Here is an 18,000-nt window from a genome sequence, read left to right as displayed (position 1 = left end):
TTGTCTAATCCTCCACAGAAACTAGATTCACTGTGCTAGGGCCAGAAAGTCCTCCCTTGTGGTTTCCTCCCACACTGCTTAGCATGCTTCTTCAGACCACCAAATAAATCTTGTCAACTAGAGTCTTTGCAGAAAGAATGTAAGGCCATGACCAGAACAGCTGGACTCTCGGGCTGCGGTTGTATAAGACTTCGGAAGAGCAGAATTGACTTTGCCTTTCTCTAGTGAAAATAGTTCGAAGTTCAGCCACAGATTGTCTTCAGGGCAGTCATTTTTCCTGCCCATCTCCGGGTGGTGGTTGTGTGGTTACACCCTGCCATTCTATCTCTATAAGATATTTACAGATCTGCAAAATGGGACCAACAATTTTTTCCTTAGAAGAAACTCAGGGATATTAAGGCATAGGGGGAGAAGAACTCTAAAATGGACTTAGGGAGTACTTCTACTGCAAATGAAAACTGTAACATAAGATGAAATTATGTACTGCGAAAACTCTTTTTGCTTAAGGCTCTTCTGCTTCTCCATGGTGAGACTTGCGTATGGAGTCTCCATCCCTCATTGTCTGGCTTTGTCAAGCACTCCTTTACCTGCTTTCCTCGACTTAAAGAAGATTCTGGTTTCTTTTATATCTCTCTTTTTATCCCCCATTTTGTTTAAACTTCTGTATCTGTCAGTTACTGATGTTAATTGCTGCTCAGCATGAGCAAGGTTGAATTTCTAGCCCAGGTTGCTTACTGTCCTCTGATATTAGCCAGCAATACCATTTAATGGTCTTTAATTTTGGTGGTTTTTTTTTTTTTTAAGATTCTATTTATTTATTTGAGAGAAACAAAGTGAGCAAGAGAGAAAGAAAGAGCAGTGGGGAGGGGCAATGGGAAAGGGAGAAGCAAATTCTGTGCTGAGCAGGGAGCCCAGTGTGGGGCTTGATCCCAGGACTCCATCCATGATCATGACCCGAGCCGAAGGCAGATGCTTACCTGACTGAACCACCCAGATGCTTACCTGACTGGCCCCTCTTTCATCTTTGTTTTTAGCAGCTGGGAGCCCCCTGAGTTACCACTGAGTATGGTATGTCTAAGGAAGCTGCTTTGGTAGCTAGATGATACAAAAGAGGGCAATGTCTTTATTTATTTATTTATTTTTGTGATTTCATTATCTTTCAGTGTTCCAGGATTCATTGTTTATGCACCGTACCCAGCGCTCCATGCAATACATGCTCTCCATGCAATACATGCCCTCCTTAATATCTAGGCTCACCCACCCCAACCAAAAACCCTCAGTTTGTTTCTCAGAGTCCATAGTCTCTCATGGTTTGTCTCCCCCAACTCACTTCTCCTCCATCTCCCTATATCCTCCGTGTTATTCCTTACACTCGCCAAGTAAGTGAAACCATATGATAATTGACTTTCTCTGCTTGACTTATTTCACTCAGCATAATCTCCAGTCCCATCCATGTTGATACAAAAGTTCATCCTTTCTGATGGAGGCATAATATTCCATTGTATATATGGACCATATCTTCTTTATTCATTCATCTGTTGAAGGGCATCTTGACTCTTTATACAGTTTGATGACTGTGGCCATTGCTGCTGTGAACATTGGGGTACTATGAACATTTGGGGTAAATACCCACTAGTGCAATTGCAGGACACTGTCTTTTAAACAGGTCCTAGAAGAGGGGACTTGAGGTTTTTGTTTTTCAGTTGTCTAGATGTGATTTGTTTTACATAAGACACTGGGGGTCACTCTGCCAGTGACCCCCATCCATAGGGACCGTCCTTGTCTGCTCCAGAATTTGGAGGCATCCCCAGGGCAGGAAGAGTGATGCCAGGAACAGTTGTACTTTGACTTTCAAGGAAAGTTGGAGGTAGGGTAGTAGATATTGCCAAAACGTCTGCTGTCCTTCCAGGCTGAGTGAACACCTGACTGCCACCTGTGAGTCTTGAACCCCAGGCTGCTCCTGAGGCAGAAGGAGTGCTGCTGCTGGCACTGATGCCAGAGTTTGCCACAGCCTCACCGAGGCCCACCCCCAAGGCGCCGTGAGCTCTGCGGGAGTTTTGCCGACCATTTCTGAGACCCAAGGCCCTGAATGCGCCATATCCAAGTTTGTGCCTCCCTTCTTTTTTCTGCCTACAGTTGCTTGGGTGGGCCATTGACAGAAGCTAGGTGGTCCTGGGAAAGAGACGCTGCAGTATTTGGCTATAGAAAACGAATTCTGAGAGGTCTGGGAACACAGTAAGCCATGGTGACTGGGCTCAGTTACAACCATCGGAGACCACTGGGGTCTCAACCTCAGTACTGGACACTTTCATTCCCTCTATCATTGTTCACTTTGACTTACACAGAGATCCTTGAGTGGGAATACTTAACGATGCAGATGAAAACAGAAAACACAGTCAGATGGTGGGGGATTATTATTACTTTGATTATTAATTGGGCATGAGGTAGGGAACCAGTCACAAGAAACAGTCCGTTCTCCTTTTTATTTCATTCATTTGTTTTTCATTGTTTTCAAAATGACTGGAGTGGTCATTACGATCATGTAACCATCTTAATGAAAGGAACATGCTTTGTGACTCAGCATCCTTCGGTACTTTAGAGACCACAGTTTGCTGTCTCATTGGTAAATCTTTCCTAATTCGCTAAGGAGATCAGGACCCTCTTGTTTGTGTGGGCATAATGCTAAATCGGGCATCAAAATTAGAGATGTACTGTTCTGGCCATGGCAGGGTAAGGTTGCAGGGTTTCCATTTTGGCAGGTCCTCAGCTGGACTTCCTAAAGCGTAGCCATCCCTCTTTAAGATCAAAGACACTTGGTAAGTCCGGACCAAAGCCCAGGTAGTCTAAAATTGTCAACAAATATTGCTGACCTATTTTGTGCCCAGATGTCTGCTAGGCTACCAGGGGTAAATGAGAACAGGAGGATTCCTGGCCTCGCCATGAGTTTGTAGTCTGGCTAAGGAGAAAGGACAGTGGTATATGGCAGTGCTAAATGGGATTTATAGCTCATAAGTGGTTTTAGAGTTCACCAACCATTAACTGATCATGTTGAGTACATGCACCAGTCAGAATATTGGAAAAACTGGATAGTGAAAATGTAAGGTTGGTGTTAAGTAAGATTAAATAGATTAATATGGATGGATGAAGTTCATAGCAGGTGAGGCAAAGATGATCCACGATGGAGAAAAACAGCCTACAGACAACACAACGTATGTGTTGGTAAAGGGGAAGCTTCTTTCCTCCCCTACCAGTACCACTAAAAAATAATAATAATAACAACAAACCACATTTCTTTCTTTACTTATTTATACAATCTCTATACCCACTGTGGGGCTTGAACTCACAACCCCAAGATCAAGAGCTGCTTGCTTCACCAACTGAGCCAGCTAGGTGCCCCCCCAATTTTAAAGTATAAACCAACCTTTTGTGCTGAATAACTTTAGACATTCACATGGGAAAAAAAAAAAACCTAGATATAGATTTGACACCTTTCAAAAAATTAACTTAAAATGGATTCTGGACTGAAATGTAAATGCAAAACTAGAATTCTAGGTGATATAAGGGAATCCATAGGTGACTGTGGGTTTGTCAATGACTAGGTACATGATCCCTGAAAGAAAAAATTTTTAAGTTGAACTTCACTGTGGTTAAATCTTGTGCTCTGTGAAAGACATTATTTTTTTTTTAATATCATTCTTTCTTTCTTTTTTTTTTTAAGATTTTATTTATTTATTTGACAGAGAGAGATCACAAGTAGACGGAGAGGCAGGCAGAGAGAGAGAGAGGGAAGCCTGCTGAGCAGAGAGCCTGATGTGGGACTCGATCCTAGGACCCTGAGATCATGACCTGAGCCGAAGGCAGCGGCTTAACCCACTGAGCCACCCAGGTGCCCCTGTGAAAGACATTATTAAGAGAAAGAAAAACCAAGTCCAGAATAAGAGAAAATATTTACAAAACTCATATCTGATAAAGGATCAGTCTCCAAAATATGCAAAGTACGCTTAAAATCCAATAATATGTAAAAAACCCAATTAAAAACTGGGCAAAAGATCTGGGTAGTCACCTCACCAAGGAAGATATTTAGATGCAAATAAGCATATGAAAAGATGCTCAACATCTTGTGTCATCAGGGAATTGCAAATTAAAACAATGAGAGCTCTCTGTACACCTATTAGAAGGCCTAAAATAAAAAACAGTGACAACACCAAGTGCTGTAGGATATGGAACAACAGGAACTCTTACGCATTGCTGGTGGGTATGCAAAAGCAGACACCCATTTTGAAAGATGATTAGGCAGTTTTCTACAAAGCTAAACATAGATTTCTCATACAACAGTCCAGCAGTCATACTTGAATATGTTCACTCAAATGAGTTGAAAACTTAAGTTCACACAAAAACCTGCAGCTTTGTTATTGCTTATTTGTTATTGCTTCATTTGTTATTGTTATTTGTTATTGCCAAAACTTGGAAGCAAACAAGATGTTCCTTAGTAGGTGAATGGATAAGCAAACTGTGGTACATCCAGGCAATATAATCCAGTGATAAAAAGAAGACAGCTATGAAGTCAGGAGAAGACTTGAATGAGGCTTGAGTTCAGACTATTAAGTGAAAGAAGGCACTGTGAAATGCCACAGCATGGTGTGATACCAACTCTACGACATGCCGGAAAAGACAAAACTATAGACTCAGTAAAAACATGAGAAGGAAGGGTGCATAGGTGGAACACTGGGCATTTTTAGGGCAGCAGTACTATTCTGTATGACAGTGTAATAGTAGATGCCAGATATTATTGGTTTTCAAAACCTATAAAACCAATAGAACACAGAGTGAATCCTAATGTAAGTAATGTTAGTTAATGTAATATTACTAATAAATGTACCTCACTAACGAAAGATGTTAATTACAGGGGAATTTAGGCAGCAGGGAGAAATAACTCTGAGTTATTTTGAGCCATTTTTCTGTAAACATAAAACTGCTTTAAAAAAATTAATATATTTTTTTAATCTATATTTCCAACTTCTTTTGAAAAGTTAGAAGATTTGGCCACCCTAAATCTGTGTATTACTTGATAACAAGTGATGTTCTCCACGGTGGCTATCTTCTCACAACTGGCCTGCTTCACTCCTTACCTCCTGGCTATAGGCCTATGATAGATGACATATGGCCAAAATCTTTGTAGCTCCCATGAAGAGGTGGAGTCCTTGGATCTAGGCTGGCCTTCATCTCCTGCTTTGATTTGGCCAAAAGAATGTGGTACAAATGATACCATGTGTAACATCCAAGCCTAGGCCACAAGGCCTTGCAATTTCCCATCTCATCTTCCTAGAATCTAGCAGCCATGTAAAAAATCTAGTCTAGTCTCCTTCAGCATGCAAGACTATTGGAGAGAGAAGCCCAGCTGTCCCAGCCATGCCCAACCCTGGACCACTCGTCAGTTGAATGCAGCCACATGAGTAAGTCCAGGAAGGACTAATAGAAAAGCTGTTGTTCAACCCACAGATCCATGAGAAATAATACATAGTGGTTTTTTAAGCCACTGAGTTCAGGTCAGTTTATTCAGCAATAGTTAAATGACATAGGCCTCTGCTTTTGTGACCTCAGAATCCTCAAGCTGCTGTGGGAGGGGGCAGGGTTGCCTGGGTAAGGTGGAAGGGTAGGAAAGGCTCTCACCATAGAGAATGGCAGCATGGACACCAGCTTGTCAATTTTCAGAATCTTCTTTGAAAGCAGATGACTCATAAGTGAGATTCTAAGAAATTAAGAAGCAAAACAAAACCCATAGCTAACGACTGAGGCAATCAGAAAGATAGCTTAAACAGTGGCATGGAAAGCAGGAAAGCCAAGGTTTCACTCCTGGCACCGACATAGACTGGCTGGTACCCGACCTTGGCCCTGAGTGCGCCCATCCCCTGCTCCCTGTGCCAGAAGAAGTGGGTCTGACCTGTCTCTAAGTACGGAAGTTTTTCAAAGAGTGCTTAGAAAGGACTGACAAAATAAAAATCACTCTCCACTCCACAATGACCAGTGGTGTTGGCCTTGTGGAAGTTAGTGATTTCTGGAAGAAATCTGGAAGATTTCTTTCTGGAAGATAGTGATTTTTAAGAAGGAGGTAAACAAATGCAAAGAAAAAAATTAGGGGACATCCCACTTGGACATAAAATACTGTAGTAATTCCCTCAGGTTAAAAACTACTAGGTAAATGCTTTCTTCAGATTTCTGGGGTAGGCTTATTAAGATGGAAAGCATGCTAGGAGGATGGAGGATGATTATAGCCATGGGAGGAACCCAAGCTTGGAGTTCTCCCTGCCTGAGTGGTCCCCACCCCTAAAAAATAAATAACTCACTGCCCAGTAGTCCCATAAATAAAACTAATTTTTCTTGTCCTTTCCGCTTCTCTCTCTCTCTCTCTCTCTCTCACACACACACACACACACACACACACACATTTCCAAGTTATTTCTGGTGACCTAAAAGATGTGCACATGCCAAATGCTTTCAGACTATGCCAGAGTCAACCGTCCTCTACCTCTTAGTGGCCAGTGAGAGGCAAGAGAATAGTCGCTGAAATTCAGAGGATAAACAAGGCCTACTTCCAGGCAGCGTTGTTTCTCTGAAGCACTGTTGGCTCCTGAATTTGATTCAGCTGCTCTCTGATAAAATCTGGGAAAAACGTTAGAGGTATCTCCAAAATTTTACTTGTGTTTTGCTTAATTCATTCAACATTTATTCAACAAATACTATTTGAACACCTACTGTGGGCCAGGCATTATCCTAAATGCTGAAGGTACAGGGATAAACAAAAAGAGTTTCTGCTGTAGTTCTTTCTGCCTTCTGTTCTTTCCCCATCTATAAAACAGGAATTACACCTTCTCAAAAAAAAAAAAAATTATACCTCAAAAAAAGTTGGGAAGAATAAATGAGATCATCTTTCATTACCTCATATGTTTAGCACTGTGAATCTGTGAAGAGCAGTTAATTTTGTTGTGGGGGGCCTCTTGTCCTCCTCCCTTTCAGAGATTCCCTTTCTCTCCCTCTACCCTCTCAGCCTTGGTATGTCTCTCTTGTGTGCAGAGAAATGTCCCAGGCTCTTCTCCTTACCTTCCCCCATGAGCTTCCCACCTGGAATCAGAGAATCCCAGACTGGACCTATCAGTTCAGTCATTGAGTTATCAGTGAAAAGGAGGAACTTCTCTGGGGGCAGGTGCTACCCCGCTTTAAACCAAGACCAACTGGGGACTAGGCATGCCTATTGCTGAACAATTTGGAAACGTCCACGTCCCACACAGTTGAGCTGTGTGCATAGCTGTTATTTACTGAGACCAAATGAATCACAAATGCATTCAACGGTGATAATAAATGGAATTTTTTAAAAGTAATTTTATCTCCTCTAAGTGCTATTTCATGCCAAAAGAGTTACACCCAAACAGGCAATATGCTTTTACTACAATGATCTTGATTTGTCATTCTTTGGAATGCAGGGATTTGAAAGAGGAAGTTTTCCTCTGCGGTTGAATCACTTTTCTGTGGAGGAGGATCTTTCCTCTTAGACTGAGGATTCTGATTCTCACCCACCTCCAAGCAGAAAAGGTCTCTTCTGTTTTGCCTGAAAACTTGATGGCATTCCTCACCTTGGGAAATAATTTGAAAGTAGAGTTATTTTTCACAAGGAATCAGTTGCCTCTTCTCATTCCTCCTCATAACCTCTATGGTTCTTCCAGCCAGCTCGTTCATGGTTGTTTCTTGGACAAGCCCCAAGCCATCCCTCTTACACATCTGTCTCCTAGGGCCACCATGGCCACAGTTCCTCCAAGTATGCCCCCTTGGCATCTTCAGAGCTTGTCACTGATGCGACCTGTGTTCTTGTTTTCTGAGTGGCTTTCTGTCAGCTTTTCCCATTCCCCAGCCAAGATCTCCTTCGCCAGTCAGGAGCTCAGCTGGCCTCCCTTGGTTGAGGGTGGAGATTCCTTCCTGATGACCCATCTGATTTTTATTGGATAAATGTGTTTGGTGATTAGCAGGGATTTTTTTTAACATAAAAATTGCTCAAGGCAGCCCTCACACTTCATGACCCAGCAGGATTTCTTTCCCAAGCACCAGGGCTGTCAGTGGCACTTGGATCTCTAGCCTGTCAGCAGAGGGGGTATGGGAGGAGGCGGGGATGGGACACTGTTCAAGGGCTTAGCCGCATCCCACATCCCTGTTTTCCAGCAGCGTGGAAATCGCAAATGGAAAAATGTTTTCCTTCACACACATTGTTGTTTTCTTTCCCCCTTGATGAGCTAACATCATAAAGGGTCTGTATTTTTTTTTTGTAAATGAATTAATATTGCTAAATAATGTAAAACAATTATCCAAATTTATCATGACATACAGTAGATGCTAAGTAAAGTCTTGGTTTTTAATTAAACATATAAATAAATTAAGGAGGGCACGTATTGCATGGAGCACTGGGTGTGATACATAAACAATAAATCTTGGAACACTGAAAAAATAAAATTAAAAAAATGTATTGTGAATTTAGCTGCCCTCAACTGCATTATGCCATTGCATTTTATATATATAAGTAGGTGTTAGGCATTTGTAAATCTTGAATTTTTTACTGAATCTTGAGGAAATAGGCTTAATATTTTGTGAATAGCTTTTAGCACTATTATGCCTGTAAAGGGACTTTGAAGGAACTTTAAAATGACATTTTTCTCACTTAGAATTAGATTAGGAATTGTTTCTCTGCCTACACGTATACTTTGGGGGAATCTCATTGGTAGATTTAGATCCTAAATCAAGTAAATTAAAGTCAAATTAAAGTACTGCCTTTTAAACCTTTTTAGTCAGTCTGGAAGGCAGATACTTACTTAGCCAGGAACACATTTCTAGTTGGAAATAGCCTTAGGATCTTGTTTTTAGCTCCGTCTCTGCATTAAGAATCTCCTGTACCCTTCCTTTGGTTCCAGGTACACTGGTCTTCTAGGCAGGTCTTAGCCAGTGTGGTGTTCTCAGTGTGCTCCCTGTGCCACTGTCATTGGCATTACCTGGGAGCCTTTTAGATCTATACTTTCTCAGGCCTCACTGTAGACTTACTGGATCAGCCCCATTAGAGGAGAAACCCAGTCCTCTGTGTTTCAACAAGCTCTGCAGGTGATTCTGATACATCCTGAAGTCTGAGAACCATAGGCATAGTGCATTAAATGGGTGTACTTCCATGAGAATAAAAACAGGGTTGACCTCACTGTCATGCTTTCAGGACCAAGTCTGTATCGTCACTGGCACTCTGTTTGTTCCTGCATTGCTGATTATAGAGGGCCTTAAGAGCACCCTGTCCCTGGTCTTTGAGGTTAATCACAACATTTGAGGCTGAGGACTGATGGGTTTGCTTCATAGAGGAACCCAGTTATCTCACCAGGGCTACACTTTTCAATGGCCCACAGAAGCCAGCCTGCTGCTTTGAAAGTGCCTTTCCTGTCACAAATCAAGATAAGTTGGGTGCATCAGTTAAACCAATAGATGTTTTTATTGAACACCTACTGTGCTTGTAACAAGAGATGATCAAGACCTTTGCATTGACAGGAAAACAGCTTGGAAAGTGCTAGATGATCATCAACTTGTACAGGATATTTGAGACTTCTAAATTGGCACTCCCCAAACTGAGGCAGGAAGAGGGCGGGACAGGTGCGGAAAGGCAAGAGCTCTCAGTTGAATAAAGTTCCACAGATACTTGTCTAGAGGACTTTTGTGCCATTCATATGTCCCTTGTGAATTCGAAAAGGGCATGTGTTATGCCACATTTCCTAAATGTATATTTGACCTTAGAACATGCTCTTTACAACACTTCTCTTATAGCATCATAAAACAGTATTTCGCAGTTGAGGAAAGGCTTTTCCAAATGAATACTCTACTTTTGAGGGGGGGAAATGTATTTCTCATAATGGATGGCATTATGGGAAACAGTCATTCAGGAGAACAGATGCAGTTTATATATAAACTTAGGGATACAAATAGCTCTCTGAAGGCTGACGTGGGTTCTATCGTGTACGAAAAGCTTTTGAGATCTGGTGTAGGGAAAAGCCCATGTGGCCTGGTAGTGAAGGTTTGGCTCTGCTATTCCCTAACTGTAAAATTGGACAAGTTATTTGTCCTCTCTGAGCTAAACCTCTTTTGTGAAATGGTAACGATAATAGTAAAAATAATCAGTAATAAGACCTGTTATCAGGGTTGTTGTGAGGGTCAGATGAGTTACTGCCAGCAAAACTGACCTGGCTTACATTAAGTGGTTAATAAGAATTGGGTTTCTGGGGTGCCTGGGTGGCTCAGTCAGTTAAGTATCCGACTCTTAGTTTCAACTGAGGTCATTTTCTCAGGGTTGTGTGTTCTAGGGCCACATCTGGCTCTTACCTCCGTGTGGAGTCTGCTTGAGATCCCTCTCCCCTTTGCCCCTCCTCTGCTCACCTACACATGGGCTCTCTCAAATAAAATCTTTTTTAAAGAAGGTTCCCTTTTTCACTAAGCAAAAATTGGTTTGCTCTTAGACTATCCCCTTAACCAATGAACAAATCCTTAGTATTGATTTCTTTTGGTGGTGGCAGTAGACACTCAGTGTTTATTTTTGTTTCTTTGATCCTGGTGTGACACAGAGCAACCCACATCAAAACACTGAGATAATTTTAAAATAAAACACCTGGGTGGTGCAGTCGGTTAAGTGTCTGACTCTTGGTTTCGGCTCAGGTTTTGATCTCAGGATCATGAAATCAAGCCCCTTGTCAGACTCAGGACTCAGCACATAATCTGCTTGAGATTCCTCTCTCTCCCTCTGCCCACACTCCACACTCCTTCCCATCCCCCACCCCCACTCGCTTGCTCACTTGTTTCCTTGCTTCCTTGCTTGCTCTCTCTCCCTCTCTCTCTCTCAAATAAGTAAATCTTAAAAATAAATAAATAGGGGCACCTGGGTGGTTCAGTGGGTTGAGCCTCTGCCTTTGGCTCTGGTTGTGATCACAGCATCCTAGGATCGAGCCCCACATGGAGCTCTCTGCTCAGCGGGGAACCTGCATCCCCCGCCCCCTGCCTGCCTCTCTGCCTACTTGTGATCTCTCTCTCAAAAAAAAAAAATCTTAAAAAATATAAATCAATAAATAAAGCACCTAAAACTCAGTTAACTACAAATAACAGAATACACTGAGGATTAGTAGCTTTAAGCTGTTTGCACCAAGTCAGCAGGTTTAGGTGTGTACTCCCCCACAGAGTTCTGTCAAGCCATCTATCTACTCTATTGTTTCTCTGTTAGGTGGAGCCAATTGGAACCATAGTAATTAGAGGAGAACCTAACTGCAGTCTTAAGTTTTCACTGGGGGATAATTTAGCCTCAGGAATTTCATTCCAGCCTGTGACTCTGTATAAATTTGACTGTCATTATGACAAAAAGAAAGAGTTTCTGAAAGCATTCTGAAATTCTGCCTTTCAGTCATTCATTGTATTTGCTCTAGGAGGTTCTCTTTTCAGTGCCTATATGCTTCTTTCTCAAAGAAGCAGTGGCGTTCTCCCCAAGACATTGTTTCAGTGTTCACTGTAAGAGTCCTTACAAACTGAACAGGTGATGGGGCTGTGTCCAGGCTGCTGTCCAAAATGCTCCATAAAGGAATAAAAGAGCTGCTGTATGGACTGCCCCATTGCATCTTTTTTGTTTTTTTTTTAATTTTTAAAATTTTTTAGAGGGCACTAGTGGAATGGGGAGGGGCAGAGAGAGAGGGAGAGAGAGAATCCTAGGCAAGGCTCCATACTTAGTGTGGAACCCAATGCGGGCCTTGCTCTTACAACCCTGACTGAGATCATGACCTGAACTGAAATCAAGAGTCAAACATTTAACCAACTGAGCCACTCAGGCACCCCATCCTCTTTTTGCCTTATGTGAAGAAGTTTTGCCTCCAGAGGGAACCAAGATGATATTGTCCATAAGGAAATAAAATGCAAAGATGTATGTCCAAGGATGATGTATTAGAACCATAAGTAGAAACATCACCATGAAAATAGCATAATTCAAGGAGTTTATTTACGAAGAAGGAGAGGGCGGGAAAATCACGAGATAGTACAGGGACAGTAGCACCTAACCAATAATCCTTAGGCTGGAGGAAAGTGGTTACCACACACAAAAGGGGAGCGAGGTCTACTGAGTCAGCACCTTGAAAGGAATGTTGGTTAAGGGGTTCGGTCAGGGGCAGGCATCTTCAGAGAGAGACAGGGAAATAAATACCTTGGCTGTCTCCTTCTTCCTGCTCATCTCATGCCAGAGCTCCCCCTTAGTTACCCCAACAGGGAACCAGAGGAGGCAGGGGACCTCGTGATGTAATCCATGCTGGTTAGCTCCCAGAGAAGAGGGCAGGAAAGAGAGTGGATGTTCTCCAGTACAGATGGACATTGTAACACCATTTATAAAAGCCAAAGAGTAGACTCTGAAGGGATGACCATCAGTAAAAGATGGGCAAAATACATGTTAGAGTAGACTGCTACCCAGTACAGCAGAGAAATGAAGTAGTTTTATATGTGCTGGTATAGAACAACCTTCTAAGGTACATTGAGGAAAAAGCAAGGTACTCTGGTTCTCAGCCCAGGCTGCATATCAGAATCACCTGGGGAGGGGCAGCTGGATGACTCAGTGGGTCAAGCCGCTGCCTTCAGCTCAGGTCATGATCCCAGCGTCCTGGGATCAAGTCCCACATCTGGCTCCTTGCTCAGCAGGGAGCCTGCTTCTCTCTCTGCCTCTCCCTGCCACTCTGCCTGCTTGTGCACTCTCTCTGACAAATAAATAAATAAAATCTTAGAATCACCTGGGGAACCTAAAGTAAAAAAATGTCAACACCTAGGCTCCTTTGCTGGAGCCTCAGAGTTCATTGGTGTCTGGGGTGGTGTCTGAATTTTGATATGTTTCTTAAACTAACTAGGTGATTTTGATACCTAGCTAGATTTAAAAACTGCCTGTGTGCATTATATGCTCCTATTAATATATAGATATCTATATATATATCTACAGATGTGTGTACATATTTAATATTTCTGTAAGTTACAGGGGAATGAGTCTATGTGGTAGTCTCTGATAGAGACAGGGCAGCGGCCTTTGGTGGAAGGGAAACTGATTTCCTTTCAACCCTACCCTTTTGTTGTGTTGGAATTTTTTTAATGTGTGTGTGTATGGATTGTTCAGTTTTGAAAATCAGAAATAGATTAGCTCAGTCTTAAAATCACCATTTTACTTTTTTTTTTTTTAGTTGTGGGGTACATCTTTGTAAGGATTTTTTTAATACATGTGAGCTTCTTTTTTCCAGTTTTATTGAAAAATAATTGACATACATCACTGTGTAAGTTTAAGGCATTCAGTCTGATGATTTGATTTTTAAAATATGGAATGCTTATGATTTGCATGTCATTTTTGCCCAGCAGCCATGCTAATCTTCTCTGTATTGTTCCAATTTTTGGTGTGTATGCTGCCAAATGGAACACAAGAATTTTTTTAGACTTTTCAAATTTGTTACATCCTTAATAACTAAGGATGTGTGTAAGATTCTGTTTGAAGAATAAGACTTATACCAAGAACATGTTGCTTTTGGTGTGTTTCAGTGAAATCGAGTCTTGAATTATTCTTTCAATGACCACATGACTCTTGTCCAGGTTGGTCTTCCCAGGGCTCCAGATCAGTCTAGGAAATAGTAACTCGGAGACAGCTGAGGAAATTTGTCTCAGGGAACTAAGTAAAGTATTTCCAGTTACATCCCTGCGTCTGGCCTTTTTTCAGGTTTCTTACTAATTTGAGAAACCCTAACTTAGGAAAAACCAGAAAGCCATTTTTTACATTTACTCATGAACTCCCCCACCATTTCCTAAACCAACATTATGAAATTTAAGTAGTTTAATTTTCTTGAGCTATATATAGTTCTTTAACCTGATCTTCATCTGTCATCCTCCATCTGCTCTCTCCCCAATTTCCTTTAAAAGCCCCATTTTAAAGCAAAATATAAGATGAAAAAAACTTAACTCCCGACCTTTATAGAGGTACACTAGAGTTACTCAATAATAATTAGCAGTTGCCCTGGTAACCTCAGACACACTGCTTAAATCACCTGTATTCCTCACTATCCCCTGCCTTCTAGCCAGTAAGATTACCTGCTTGGTGCTAATGAGAAAAAGAACGATTGAATAGTTTTATAATCCTGTTTAGGTTCTACTATAGGAGTAGGAGAAGTGATACTGTTTGTGATTAGACACACTGAAAAGAGGGTTTTTTGTTTTTCAAATGACTAAAGCAGTGACATAGAGAAATCATCTTAGATTTGCACAAGTTGGCAAGCTTAATTTTGTTCACCACTGTATTCACAACCTTAGAGGATGTAAGCAGGTACGACTTGCAGATTAGAATCTAAAGGTCACAACACTAGGATTGTAATGAGGAATGACATGGGCAAGGCTGTCATCATGCCATGTCAAACATCCCTGGCTAGAACGGCTAAAGTCCACTAATTTCAGCCCTTAAACTTGAGGAATACTGCTTGAAAGCTGGAAAATCCAAATCTGAAGCACAAGAGAAATTTCTTATCTAAAATAATGTGTTGACTTCAACTCTGTCTTGGAGGAAACCTGTATTCTCCCTTAACTTCCATACACCGTGCCTTACAGCACAGACTTCATGATGGGAGCGCCATGGAAGTCTTTGCTTCCTCTGGGGGAGAAACAGCCCCCACCCCCTCACACATCCTCTTTCCCATTCTTCTCTTGATCCTTTGTGTGAAAGTGGAATTAGAGGAAATATGTCCTTAGTCATCCCATGGCAGCATTTACAATGTGCAATTGTCACAATGAAAATACACTGGCAGGAGATCAAGAATCAAGAAGTGGAGTCATGGGAATCCTGGACACACTAATCCAGTAGAGACAGGATCCACATGTTAGTGACTGACATGGCAAATATAATCCTTCCAGATAGTAGTTAGACCCAGCACTGTCCCAAGTGAAGACCACACCTGAATAATTACCAGAAGAAGAACACCCACCAACTGCTCTTGCGTGACCCTCTAACCTTTCTTGAATCTCGGTGGAACACAGACTTACCTTAATCTTATGTATTCCTTTGGTATATGGCACCACCAGTTGAATATTTGCTGCTGTGGCCTTCCTGCACCCTGGAGGCCTCTTAAATATCAGCACTCCTAGTCGGCCAGATCTGACAGACAATCCCTTCCCTGTCAGTTAGCAAACACATACTGAATACCACATATTTAAGACACTCTTCCAGGCACTAGGGAAGAGATGAGCAAATACTTTTCCCTCAAATCTCTTAAGTCCAGATGGTAGAAATCAGATCTAGATGCAGGTAGGGGAGTGTTGGTGCCAGAGCGAGACTGTTTTTAAGTAGTAAATGAGTGGCTTGGTCGTTCACTTAAAAATACTTATGGTTGACTGAATTGTCTTTGCAATTTATGTTGTATGGGCAGGGTTTCCAATAATCTCCCTCCTTCATCTTCTAGAGCTACCCTGAAGTTTGTAATTTCCTTGTCTGCCTTGGTCCAGCTTACGGAGAGTGGGGGAGGAAGAATTGTAGTTTTATGACCCAACTTTTTTATTCTGTTAGCGAGAAGGCTGCCTATGGCTTAGACTGCCAACTGTCCTTGGGCCTAGAAAACAAAAGATGGTAGAATGTTCCAAATGTTTGTTTGTTGGCTTGTTTGTTTTTACCAGAAGTCTCTATGGACCTCACATTTAAGATGCCATAAAATTTAAAATTTGGACTGTAAGAATGATGGAGAGAGAAAAAAATATTTGAAGGAATGAAAAGTTGGAATTTGATCTCATTTGGTTATGTTATGTTTTTGAAGCCTCCCCACCTCCAACCAGAATTTCTCATTAGGACTCTTGTACTTTTTTTTATCCTCCCAAACAACTAGCAGTTTACAAATACTTGCTACAAAAATCTTAACACTTTCTTGTATAAAGCCCTACACCAAATATCCTGTTCTGTTGAAATTTAACTTGAGGAATTGTTTTCTGAACTAATGTGGACAAGGAAAGCTCTTGAGAATTAGTTCTTTAAACTCTGAATCAGAAGAGCCAAGAAAAGTAGGTGAGGAGAGACTATGCTTTGCATAGTGGGTCAAGAGAAATTTTGCTACCACATTTTCACGCACAGCCAAATCTCTGTGTAGGGGTGCAGGCTCTTTTTTCTAGCTCTTTGTCTATAAGGAAATTCTAAATTCCCTCTTCTTCACAAACAAGTTATTAAGTTCTGCCTTTAATTTCAGCATGAGTCAATTAGGTCATATGCCCACAAGCAAGCACTCTGGTTCATCATTACAAAGGAAGAAACTTTTCCTGCTGTATTTTTCTTTACACACGTGACTGATTTTTCCAAGTTCTTCTTCCTCTTGCAGAAATGTCAGCTTCTGGTGTTTATTCTTTTCTAGGTACAATTCACTAACCAATTCCAGTGGCAGTACAAAGGGAGGCTTAACAGAACCTAAGTTGAATTGATATTTTGAATACCACTTGATCTGAACTGGGCTCTTAAGAGAGCTCTGTTAGCAGTAATCTGAATACTCTTGTTGAAAGCCAGCTTTGCGCCTTATTCCTCACCTTATTTCTCCACCAAGTTAGGCACATCTTGGGAAGAATTAGGTCTCTATGTACAAAACCGTCAGTAGAAACCTAAGATCCTCATCAAGAATATGAATATGTAATCAGTATGTCGGCCCCATCCCCAGAATAGGAGAGCAATTTGATTTCAAGCAAAACACTCTTATGTGCTGCCACAGCCTTGGGCTTAACTTTTACTCCAGATCCATCAAGAAATGCAAGAATTTGTAGTAAAGAAGAGAAGGAAGATACTTTCTCTGCTCAGATGATCTGACCTGAGTCTTGCCAACTATAAAGATGTCCCCCTTTTTTCCGGAGAGGATATGACCCTATAAAGACAAATTTCACAAACCCTGGGTGGCTCAGTTGGTTGAACATCTGTCTTTGGCTCAGGTCATGATTCCAAGGTCCTGGGATCAAGTCCTGCATCAGGCTCCTTGCTCAGCAGGGAAGCCTGCTTCTCCCTCTGCCTGCCACTCCCCCGCTTGCTCAGTCTCTCTCTCTCTGACAAATAAATAAATAAAATATTTAAACAATAAATAAGTGACTACTTTCCTGTGCATCACTGTGGGGCTACCTTTGCTCCGTATAATAGCTGTGAGATGGGAATGTGTGTCTCTGCAAAGCTGGGAGTAGAATCAGAACTCCTAAGGGCCGTGCTTTGGTTTTGTTGAGCAGGGAGTGCAGACTGAAATTTTTGGAGGCTGGGTAGAGAAGAGGGAGGAGAGATGATAGGGTTGTCACTAGGGGAGGAACTTTGAGGGAACAGAACTGTCTAAAAGGAAACCTTAGGAAGTTTCTTATGTTGGTAAGAGGGTATGAATGCTCTTTCAGGTCCACTCACGAGTCTTCAGGAATCAAGTTTTCATTATTCAGCGTGTCATAGTGTTAAGAACATGAACTCTGGGACAGACTTACTTGAGTTTGTATCCCAACTTCACTGCTTCTTAGCTGTGTTGTTGAGAAGAACTTACTTGGCATCTGTAAGCACCTCTATTTAATAGGAATAGTAATAGATCTACCTCACAGGGTTGTCATTAGGTTTAAAACTTAGCAAGGCTTCTAGTTAATAAATGTTCACTTACTATATTTATTTTTATTTTTTATATTATTTATATTATATTATTGTCTATATTATTTTATTATTTATATTATTTTATTTATTTATATTTGCAATTATTGGGAAAGTTGTTACTTTACCAGTCACTGAGGAAGTGAAGTGTCTCTGGAGGGTGTACTGAGATGTTGAATCCTGCCTCCTGACAGGGTGAGAAGGGAGGCTGCCCACAGGATTCCACTGAATCCAGTTCCAGAGTGACACAGCCACCTCCCCTAACTCACCTGGACCAATCTTGGTTACATACCTAACAGGGAGCACTAAAGCACTCTGAGTAG

General features: G+C 41.5%; 1 protein-coding gene and 1 non-coding gene across 5 annotated transcripts in view; one reads left to right on the top strand and one right to left on the bottom strand.

The window, feature by feature from the left end:
- The window catches only part of ARHGAP26 (Rho GTPase activating protein 26), a 436,434-nt gene that overhangs the window by 362,486 nt on the left and 55,948 nt on the right, over positions 1 to 18,000 (top strand). The window lies entirely within an intron of this gene.
- Positions 13,380 to 13,485, bottom strand: LOC116587403. The gene has a single exon (XR_004284422.1). It is a non-coding gene; the product is annotated as a U6 spliceosomal RNA (small nuclear RNA).

The sequence above is a fragment of the Mustela erminea genome, chromosome 3 (genome assembly GCF_009829155.1).
Source record: "Mustela erminea isolate mMusErm1 chromosome 3, mMusErm1.Pri, whole genome shotgun sequence".
In the NCBI taxonomy this organism is placed as follows: Eukaryota; Metazoa; Chordata; class Mammalia; order Carnivora; family Mustelidae; genus Mustela; species Mustela erminea.
This window is presented reverse-complemented; position numbering and strand designations above follow the sequence as displayed.